General features: G+C 44.1%; 1 long non-coding RNA gene across 1 annotated transcript; it reads right to left on the minus strand.

The window, feature by feature from the left end:
• Positions 1 to 1,811: 1,811 nt before the first annotated feature.
• Positions 1,812 to 10,400, minus strand: LOC114009671 (uncharacterized). Its single transcript, XR_003551052.1, has 3 exons — positions 10,149 to 10,400; positions 6,151 to 6,207; positions 1,812 to 1,838 (listed from the first exon to the last, which is right to left on the minus strand). It is a non-coding gene; the product is annotated as an uncharacterized LOC114009671 (long non-coding RNA).
• Positions 10,401 to 10,409: the final 9 nt, after the last annotated feature.

Genomic DNA, 10,409 nt, shown 5'->3' on the forward strand with positions numbered 1-10,409 from the left:
GTAGCATGTGACATGGTGGTTAAGGTGCTGGATTCCCATGTGGTCAACCACAGTTCAACTCCTGGATCCAGTGACTTAAAACTCACACCAAGCGTGGGTACACGCCCATCCAAAATACCAAACGAAGAATGGAGAAGGGATTGCTGCATAGCCATCCCCCAGGGAGTGATTTCTAACTTTCTCTTTCTCTCTCTGGTGAGTGCATGTATCCTATAGCAAAAATCTCTCTCTCTCAAAAAAAATGAACATTTATGTAAAGATCCAAATGAGTTTTTGTTTTGTTTTGTTTTGTAGAGTGATTTTTTCTATAGAGCGCGTGTACTCGCCAGAAAGACTGAGAGACAAAAAGCAGGGGGATAACCATGCCACAATCCCTTTTCCATTCTCCTGTTGGGAATTTGGTCATGCACACACACGTGCCTGGTGTGAGTTTCAAGCTGTCAGGTCTGGGACTCGAACCACTGTCGACTACGTCTGATTCCAGTCACATAACCATTACTCTACCTGCTGGTCCCAGAATGTTTTGGGTTTTATTTTTATTTATTTATTTTTTAAAAAGAATGATTTATTTAATTTTATTTATTCATTCACTTATTTTAATTTGACCAGACACACACACACACACAGAGAGAGAGAGAGAGAGAGAGAGAGAGAGGAGAGAGAGAGGGAGAGAGAGAAAGTGAGAAAGCAAGCCACCAGGTCCAGGACTGGAACCATGGTCGGCCATGTGGGAGTATCCAGCGCCTTAATCACCAAGCCACACCAGTCGGTCCCTTGGGTTTTATTTTTAATTGATTTATTTCTTCCGTGAGTGAGAGAGACAGAGACAGAGAGACAGGGAGTATCCCTAACAGGATCTTGATGCCATGATTCACCTGACCTCAGCCATCCTGGATTATGGACACCCACATGATTTCTGTACTCATGAAGATCTCCAGGTGCAAACCCAGAACCTTCCCATGTGGCTCAGCCTCATAGAGTCGTGTTTTACTCTTGTACCCCATCTAGCCTTCCCAAATGCATATTTCTTAATGGCTGTGGGGTGAGGTTTGGGGGCATTGCTTTGCCTCACAAAGTCATTGAGGGACCTAGCCTGTGAGTTCCAAGGTCACCATGGGCATTGGCATCCAGCTAGCAGATGAAGGAAGAGAGAAGGTGAAGAAGCCATACCCACTTTTAATAGAAGAAAAGGGATTGTGGTGTGGTCACCCCCTGAGGAATAATTTCTTACTTTCTGTCTCTCTGGTGAGTACATGTGTCCTATAGCAAAAATCGGTCTCTACAAAAACAAAACAAAACAAAAACAAACAACAGCAACAACAACAAACTAGTCATGAGAGCACACCATGGTGCAAGGAGGCCTGGGAAATGAAGTCCCTGTAAGAACTATCGCATATGAATTTTCCATTCTGGATGAACTTCTCATCATTCTGCCACAATGTGTTTTCTGCTTGTTTTGTTTTTAGAAGATTTTGCTACAGGGCATGTGTGCTCCCTGAAGAGAGAGACAGAGGCAGTGAGAGGCAAAGTGAGAAATCACCCCCCAGGGAGAATGGCCATGCTGCAATCCTTCTTCTCTTTTTTCTCCTGGGATCTTAGGCATGCACACACATGTGCCCAGTGTGATTTTCAAGCCACCAGGTCCAGCCCTTGAGGCATGGTCAGTCATGTGGAAGTCCAGTGACATAATCATTATACCACCTGCTGGCGCCTCTTTTGTGTTTTTAATTTTTTTAAATGTCATTTCTTCTTCTCCTCCTTCTCCTTCTCCTTCTCCTTCTCCTTCTCCTTCTTCTTCTTCTTCTTTTGGAGAGGTTTTTGCTATAGGGCACTTTGTGCTTTCCAGAAAGAGAGAGAGACATATAGAGACAGAAAGTGAGAAATCACCCCTCAGGGAGGATGGCCACCCCTTTTCTTCCATTCTCCTCTCGGGATCTTGGGCACTCACGCACATGGACCTGGAGTGAATTAAGCCACCGGGTCTGGGACTTGAACAGCAGTCAACTACATGGGAGTCCAGCTACATAGCCATTATGCCAACTGCTGGTCCCAGATGTCTTTATTTTTTTTGAGAGTTTTTTTTTTGCTATAGGGTGCATGCTCTCACCAGAAAGACAGAGACAGAAAGCGAGAAATCACCCCCTGGGGGGATGGCCACACAGCAATCCCTTCTCCACCACTCTCCTCTCGGGATCCTGGGCACACACACAAACGTGCCCGATGTGAGTTTAAGTCGTCGGGTCCGGGACTCGAACCGCAGTCAACTACATGGGAGTCCAGTGACATAGCCATTATGCTAATTGCTGGTCCCCCAAATGTAATTTTTTAAAAACATTTAATTATTGTACATCTCCACAGTAAAATGAATCTTCCCAGCATGAATACACTATCAGTCCAGTCAAAGACATTATGATACACATTATCATCAACATGAGAAGTCTGACTGCTTTTTCCTATTTTCCAAAATCCTTTCCAGAGGGAGGGAGTCATGCCCACAAACATTAACAGACCATTTTGACCCACTGGTAACAGGATTCTTCTTACTTGCCCCTGGTATAGTATCTTCGTGATGTATATTAAGCTTCCTTATCTCTGTTAAAGTACATTCTTTTCTGATCTCAGCAACCTTTCTTTTCAAATCACTTAAAAACTGTAAACCCACCTATACCCTACTTGCCCCGCCCCATTCCACCAATGGAAAAACTCTTCACTAAATTCTAAACCCTGTCTCTCATTCTCAAAATCAAATAAAAGGAATAGGGGTACCTGCTCATCCCAAGAAAGGCATATTTTGCCTCCTTTCAGGGCCTAGGTCACTCATATTCTGCTTAGAAATAAACCACTTTACTGATTATGTTTTACAGAGTTGGTTATTTTCCATTGACACACAGGTAATTTTCCATTTTTTGCTTGTTAAATGTTTTGCTCTCCCCCCCCTTTTTTTTTTTAATTCTCACCCTCCTCCCACACTGTCTCTATAAGTTATTAAGAAAAAAAAAGAAGAAAAGAAAGCATGGAAAACAACTGTGGATACTGCTTCTTTTTAAAAAAAAAAATTGCTAGAGGGCATGTATGCTTGAGACAGAGACAGATAGTGAGGGAAAGTGAAAAGGCATACCTCCTTCCACCACAGGGAATGGTCACACCACAATCCCTTCTCCTCCATTTCTCCTTTTGGGATTTTGGGCATCCATGCACCCTGTGTGTTTTTCAACCTGCTGGGGCCAAGACTAGAACTGTGCAGTCAGTCATGTGGGATCCCGGCACTTTAACTACCACAACATCAGCCAGCTTTGTTTTCTGCTTCTATAATATAATTTAGGAAAGTAATATGGTTCTCATGATGATCACTTGGGAACTACATCTTTGTGACCCCCACCCCCCTCCCTGAAGTCTTACGTTGAAATCTTGTCCCCAGTGATGGATGATAGGAGGTGGAGTCTTTGGGAAGTAATTAGGCCATGATGGGATTAGAACTTCTATTACAATAAAAGACACTGCATGAACTTGCTTCCTTCCCCTCTGCTCTCTGCCCTGTGAGGACAGGGCACAACTATGCAAATCAGGAAGCTGGTGCTCACCAGGCAAGGCATTCCTAGGCACCTTGATCTTGAACTTAATAGTGAGAAATAAATGACGGTGGCTTAAATTATCCAGTCTGTGGTCTTTTATTTTAGCAGCCAAAACTAAATAAGACATGAGATTTTAAAATATGAGAACTCAGGGGCCAGGTGGTGGCACAGTGGTAAGGTAACTGGACCCACATGAGAAAGGTCCTGGGTTGGTGTCCTGGAACCTCCCTGATCATGCTGGGCATGTGTATGTGCCTGTGATCGGAGCCAGCTGAGACTGGGGGATGGATCCTGGTGTAAAGGCCCTGTTGGGATGTAAGTCTCTCTTTCTCTTTCTCTGTCTTTCATGAAAGAAAGAAATATACTTAAAAAGGTGGGGGGGGCAGCAGGTGGTGTGGTGGTTGGGACACTGGATTCCCACATGGCCAACTGCAGTTTGAGTCCTAGACCCTTGTGGCTTGCTTTCTCACTTCCTCTCTCTTTCTCTCTCTCTCTCTGGTGAACTCTTGTGCCCTCTAGCAAATTTAATAATAATCATAATAATAATAAATACATTTCTAAAAAATTATTTTAGAAAAAAGAAAAAAAGATCAGCTAGTGGCATTGTGGATCCAGATAGCTGACTGCATGGTTCAAGTCCCAGACCTGATGGCTTGATAAACATGCCAGGTGCATGTGCATGTGTCTAAAACCCCAAAAGAAGTAAAGAATTAAGAAGATATTATGGCATGATTCTCCTCCATTGAGAGAAGAGTTAGACCCCCACTTACAGGCTGATAAGGTAAGGACTCTGAAAGGAAGTCACTGTGTTTTTCTTTTTAATGCAGTTTCTGTGTTTTTTTTTTTTTCTTTATGATTTGGTGATATATTTGAAATATATACCCCTTTTAAATGTCTTTAAAGAATTTAAGCTCCTTGCCATTAAAGCAGAGGATAGGGATATTGGGCACACAGAGATAATAAGGCCAAGATGGAATCCCAGTGACTGATTTTTCATAGCCAAAAGCTCTCTGCATTGGGACTCAAAGCAACTGTAGCTAAGAGCAACAGTTTCTAACAAGAAGTACAAAATGCTATGATTACTGACCCCACAAAAAAAAAAAAAAAGGGTAATAAATCACTCAGACTCCCATGTAATTATTTTCTAAAGCCCACTTCCTTATCAGAGAGTCAGCCCATTGCTCAGACTGCTAGATAAAAACCCCTCACCTTCATTTCCTTTTCTGCAACCCATTGGGAGCTTCGTTCTTTCTTTCCTCTCCTTAAGAAACTCTGCTTTACTCTCCTGTGTTCCCATCTCTAATTTGTCATGAGTGTAGGACTAGAACCAGCCCAGGTGTTGAGTCTGATCACTCAGCACTCCTGCTTCGCTGTAGGGAATTCTTTCTCACTGTCTGTCTGTCCTTCTCTGTGTCTTTCTCTGGTGGGTGCACATGCTCTCTGGCAAAATGTTTAAGAAAAAGTACTTAGGGGCCAGCAGGTTGCATGGTGGTTAAGGTATTGGATTCCACATGGCTGATTCCATGGTTCAAATCCTGGACCTGGTGATCTGAAAACACTTTGTGTAAATGTGTGTGCCTGCCTAAGATCCCAAGAGAAGAATAGAGAAGGGATTTCAGTGTGGCCATCCCTCTGGGGGGATGATTTCTCACTTTCCTTCTCTCTGTCTCTTTCTAGTGAGTGCCCGTGCCCTATGGTAAAAACCTAAAAAAAAAAAAAAAGAAAAAAAAAGTACTTAACATTAAGTTTGTGAGGTGAATAAGTCACTGAAAATTTAAAAAATCAACTTTAAATTTTGGAATAGTTCTGTATACACACAGTGTTCCTTCACAATCTGCACCCAGCTTCTCCCAATGTTAGCATCTTACATGACCATTGATAGGTATGTCAAAGCTAGGAAATTAACATTGGTATATTACCACTAATTACGTGACAGACTTTGTGCAAATTTCACGAATGTTTTCACTGTCCTTTTTATGTTCCAGGGATCTAATATGGAATACTATATTGCATTAAATCCTTCTCTCGCTTTCATTCTCTCTAGCCCAACCTGAGACAGTTTCTCAGTCTTTCCTTGTTTTTCATGACCTTGAAATTTTTTTTTGTCTGCTATAGGGTGCCTATGCTAGCCAGAGAGAGAGAGAGAGAGAAAGAGAGAGAAAGAGGGAGAGAGAGAAAGACAAAGAGAGAGGAAAAGTAAGAAATCACTCCTCAGGAGCATGGTCACATCATAATCCCTTCTCCTCCATTCTCCTCTCGGGATTTTAGGCACATGTGCCCGGCATGTTTTTCAAGCTGCCAGATCTGAGACTCAGATCACGTAGTTGGCCATATGGGATCCAGCCATCTTAAGCACCACGCCACTGGCTGGCCCCATTAAGGGAATGTCACACATCAATTGCTGTAGGAAGTACTGGTTGTGGATACATAGAAGACAAAATTCTCCAAATAGCAGTGACTTGAGCAAAATGGAGATTTGGTTTTTTCTCACTTAAAAAAGTCCAGAGCTGGGCAAACCTGGTTGCTCACAGTTCCATGATTCAGCAAGGGAATATAACAACACCCATTTTTTGCTCACTTTCCTCACTTGTGGCTTCCGTCCTCAGGTCGGCGACTTCAAACTCCCAGACGGCCGCTAGGATTAAGAAGAAAGACATAAAATAGGAGTCATCATCATAAACATTCTGGAAAATGAGTATTATAAGAAAAGTATAGACGCATTTCAAATTTTTTCGCACTAAAATAAACTTACCTAGCTATAGTTACATACTGGTTTTAAATATGTGTATGTATACATATTCATTTCTCTTTTTTTTAGAAAGTTTTTCCTTATTCTTGGTCAGAGTATGTGCACTCATGAGAGATAGAGTGATGAGAACTTCCGCAGGGCCTGGCGGTGCCACATTTCCCTAGCTTTAGTTCTTCAGCTCATCAGATCCTGGGCACTTGCATCTGTGTCCCCTCTTACAGGCTGACTGGGCCAGGGATTTGAACCACTGTGGTCATGTGGTATCTGGTTTCTTTCAAGTTGCATATTACCACTGTGCCATTGAGCTTGGTCTATATTCATCTTAAACAACCAAATACCTGTTAGCACCATAATCAGACACTACTTGCAATTATACTTGTATTAAAAGTCATTAGTCAAGTGGATTGTGTAAGTAGCAGAAAGGTAAACCTGTCAGGCAAATTCCTCTGGATGTCATAATACATCCGCCTAAGGGAGAGTTTTTAAAGATCTGATGAATCAATAGAAGAATAGGAAAGGAGAAAAGGGAGGGCATGGGAACAGGGAAGGACAAAAAGACTGGTTTTCAGAACACAGAAACCCACGTAGAGCTGTACAATGAATTACCATGGATGACAGCTTTGGAGATTTTTTTTTTTAATTTTTTGGAGAGATTTTGCTATAGGGCGTGCACACTCGCCAGAAAGACAGAGAGACAGAAAGCGAGAAATCATCCCCTGGGGGGATGGCCACGCCGCAATCCCTTCTCCTCCATTCTCCTCTCGGGATCTTGGGCACGCATGCACACACGCCTGGCGTGAGTTTAAGCCCCCAGTTTCGGGACTCTAACTGCGGTCGACTACATGGGAGTCCAACCACATAGCCATTACGCCAACTGCTGGTCCCAGATTTTTGTGATTTTTGAAAAGCCTTGATTTACACCTTCTGCTTTATTTGGTATGCTGGGCACTTTTCAGTCACAAAGACCTCTTGAAATAGGAGTTTATCCTTGCTTTTATTTATTTATTTTTTACTTACTTATTATTATTTTTGTTGTTATTTTTAAATTTACTATAGGGGATGTGTGCTCACCAGAGAGAAAGTGAGAAAGCAAGTCGCCAGGTCCATGGCTCAAACTGCAGCCAGTCATATGGGAGTCCAGTGCCTTAACCACCATGCCACCTACCAGCCCCCATTTTTTTTTTTTGAGAGATTTTTGCATGAGGCACGTTACTTACTTATTATTATTTTTGTTGTTATTTTTAAATTTACTATAGGGGATGTGTGCTCACCAGAGAGAAAGTGAGAAAGCAAGTCGCCAGGTCCATGGCTCAAACTGCAGCCAGTCATATGGGAGTCCAGTGCCTTAACCACCATGCCACCTACCAGCCCCCATTTTTTTTTTTTGAGAGATTTTTGCATGAGGCACGTGTACTCACCGGAGAGACAGAAAGTGAGAAATCATCCCCTGGGGAGATGACCATGCTGCAATCCCTTCTCCTCTATAATCCTCTCAGGATTTTGAGCACAAATGCACATGTACCCAGCATGAGTTTCAAGCTGCCAGGTCCGGAACTTCAACTGTGGTCAACTGCATGGGAGTTCAGTGCCTTAACCACTATGCCACCTATTGGCCCTCAATTTTTTTTTTCTTTTGAGAGAGACTTTTGCATAAGGCGCATGTACTCACCAGAGAGGCAGAGACAGAAAATGAGAAATCGCTCCCCCCCCACCAGGGAGGATGGCCATGTTGTAATCCCTTCTCCTCCATTCTCCTCTCAGGATTTTGGACATGAATGCACACATGTCCGGCATGAATTTTAAGCTACCAGGTCCAAGATTTGAAGCGTTGTTGACCATGTGGGAGTCTAGTGCCTTAACCACTATACCACTTGCTGGCTATCAATTTTTTTGTTTAACCTTTTTTGCTGTAAGGCACAACTGCTTGCCAGAGAAACAATGAAAAGGAAAGTGAGAGATTACATCTTAGAGGGGATGACCACGCCACAATCCCTTCTCTTCCATTTTACTCCTGGGATCCTGGGCACGCACGCACACATACCCAGCATGAGTTTCAAGCTGCCAGGTCTGGGACTTGAACAACGGTTGATCAGGTGGGAGTCCAGTGCCATAACCGCCACACCACCTGCTGCCCCTTCCCCCATTGGTATTTAAATTGCCAGAGGATATATGCCCTTACCCTAGAGAGACAGAGGGAGAAAGCATTCCTCATACTGGCTTGGTTATACCATCATCCCTTCTCCTCCATTTCACCATCCTGTTAGCATTTTGTGCATGTGTACACACGCATCTGGAATGTTTTTCAAACTTCTGATCCTGGGATTCGAATAGTGGTTGGTCATGTGGGATCCAACTCCTTTAACCACTAGGCTATGGGACATCTCCATCCATGCTTCTGCATTCTCCACCATCACCATCACCACCATCACCATTCCCTCACTCCCAGAAAAGCCCAAGAATCTTGGCAAAGCTCTGATGATTTGGTTTCTGCCGCCTTTCTGTTACCCGCCTCACACTTCAATTAAGCACTTTCCTAGTTTCAGATAGGCAACAAGCGTGTTTAGTCTGTGTATGTTCTAATGTGTCCTGGACTTGAAATGCTAGTCTCACCTTTGGCCAGTAATTACTTCCTTTTGAAAACTGATGTCACATGGGACCAGCAGATGGCATGATGGCTACATCACTGGACTCCCACATCACTCACCAAGGTTTGAGTCCCAGACCTGACGGCTTGAAAGCATCCCTAATACTGGCTTGGTTACACCACCATCCCTTCTCCATTTCGCCATCCTGTTGGGATTTTGTGCATGTGTACATGCTGGGTACATGTGCGTGTATGTCCATAATCCCAAGAGGACAGCGGAGAAGGGATTGTGGCATGGCCATCCCCCCTGGGGAGGGGGTGATTTCTCATTTTCTGTCTATCTCTCCATAAGTGCACGTGTCTTATAACAAAAATATGTCTAAAAAAAAAAAGAAAGAAAAGAAAACTGATGTTATGTAGAAAACCTCCCTGGTTCTTCATCTAATCTCTGGCCTCTTGCCTCTAGCTCTGTGCGTAGGTCTAGTTCATTTTCAAAATGAACTAGAGATATTTAATATTTCATGTAATTTTTCTTAACGTTTTGATTTATTTCCCCCAGAGGGCATAGAAGACAGAGAACTGCCCCTGGCAAGGTTCTGGTCCCACCAAACCTTTTTCCCACCAATTCTCCCTCCCATCAAGAGCTTGCTTAGCAGCGCCACCTGCTGTCTATTTTGTCCATGTAGCCAGGACTGGAAACCTCTATCAGTGCCCAAAAGCTGCCCTACCAGTTGTCCTAATTAATGCTATTTTTATTTATCAGTCTCCTAGCCCCAATGATACTATTTAATCTTTGCAGTATCTCCCCATAGCTGGATGTTGCACCTAAGAAATGTTTATGAGGCTGAAATGCACCTTTAGGTCACTAATTTCTCAACGACTTCCGCCACAGACGTGGGGCTCCGACTCCCTCAGCTATACCTCAAAATCACCATGCTTGCAAGCGGAACCAGAACACAAATACTTTTTTGCAGGTTTGACATATATCAGGCCATCATTACTCATTTTAGGTCAGGGGTCTAAATCTGGGTTCACCCAGACGCGGGAGAGCAGGAAGGGAAATCTTATTTCTAGGAAATAACTCCTTTCAGCCTGCTCTAGCGGAAAGGACAGTCGTGGGCCCACAACGGGGCCACCCAGGCCGAGAGTGAACTCCGTCCCCGCCTGCCACCGCTTCCCAGTCTTGGTTTTCAGGTGCGCATCATCCTGGGGGAGCCCCTTCCAAGCCCCTTGCAAAACGAACGTTTCAGGGCATCCCCTCCTGGACCCCTGCAACAGCAGCAGCCCACAGGACCCGGTGGGGGTCACCACGTGTGGCCACCCCCTCCCTACCGCTGCCGGAGTATTAGAGGGGAAGTCCTGGGGCTCGAGGTCCAGCATCCCGGAAACCTCGTGGGAAAGAAGGGCCGGAGGGGTTCCTCCATTTCTCCGGAGTTGCGCAAGAGATTGGACGGTCTGGTCGAGGTGGGACTCGGGCATCGCAGCCCGCGTCCCCTGCGCAGTC

Source organism: Tupaia chinensis, unplaced genomic scaffold (genome assembly GCF_000334495.1).
Source record: "Tupaia chinensis unplaced genomic scaffold, TupChi_1.0 Scaffold000054_1, whole genome shotgun sequence".
Taxonomy (NCBI): domain Eukaryota; kingdom Metazoa; phylum Chordata; class Mammalia; order Scandentia; family Tupaiidae; genus Tupaia; species Tupaia belangeri.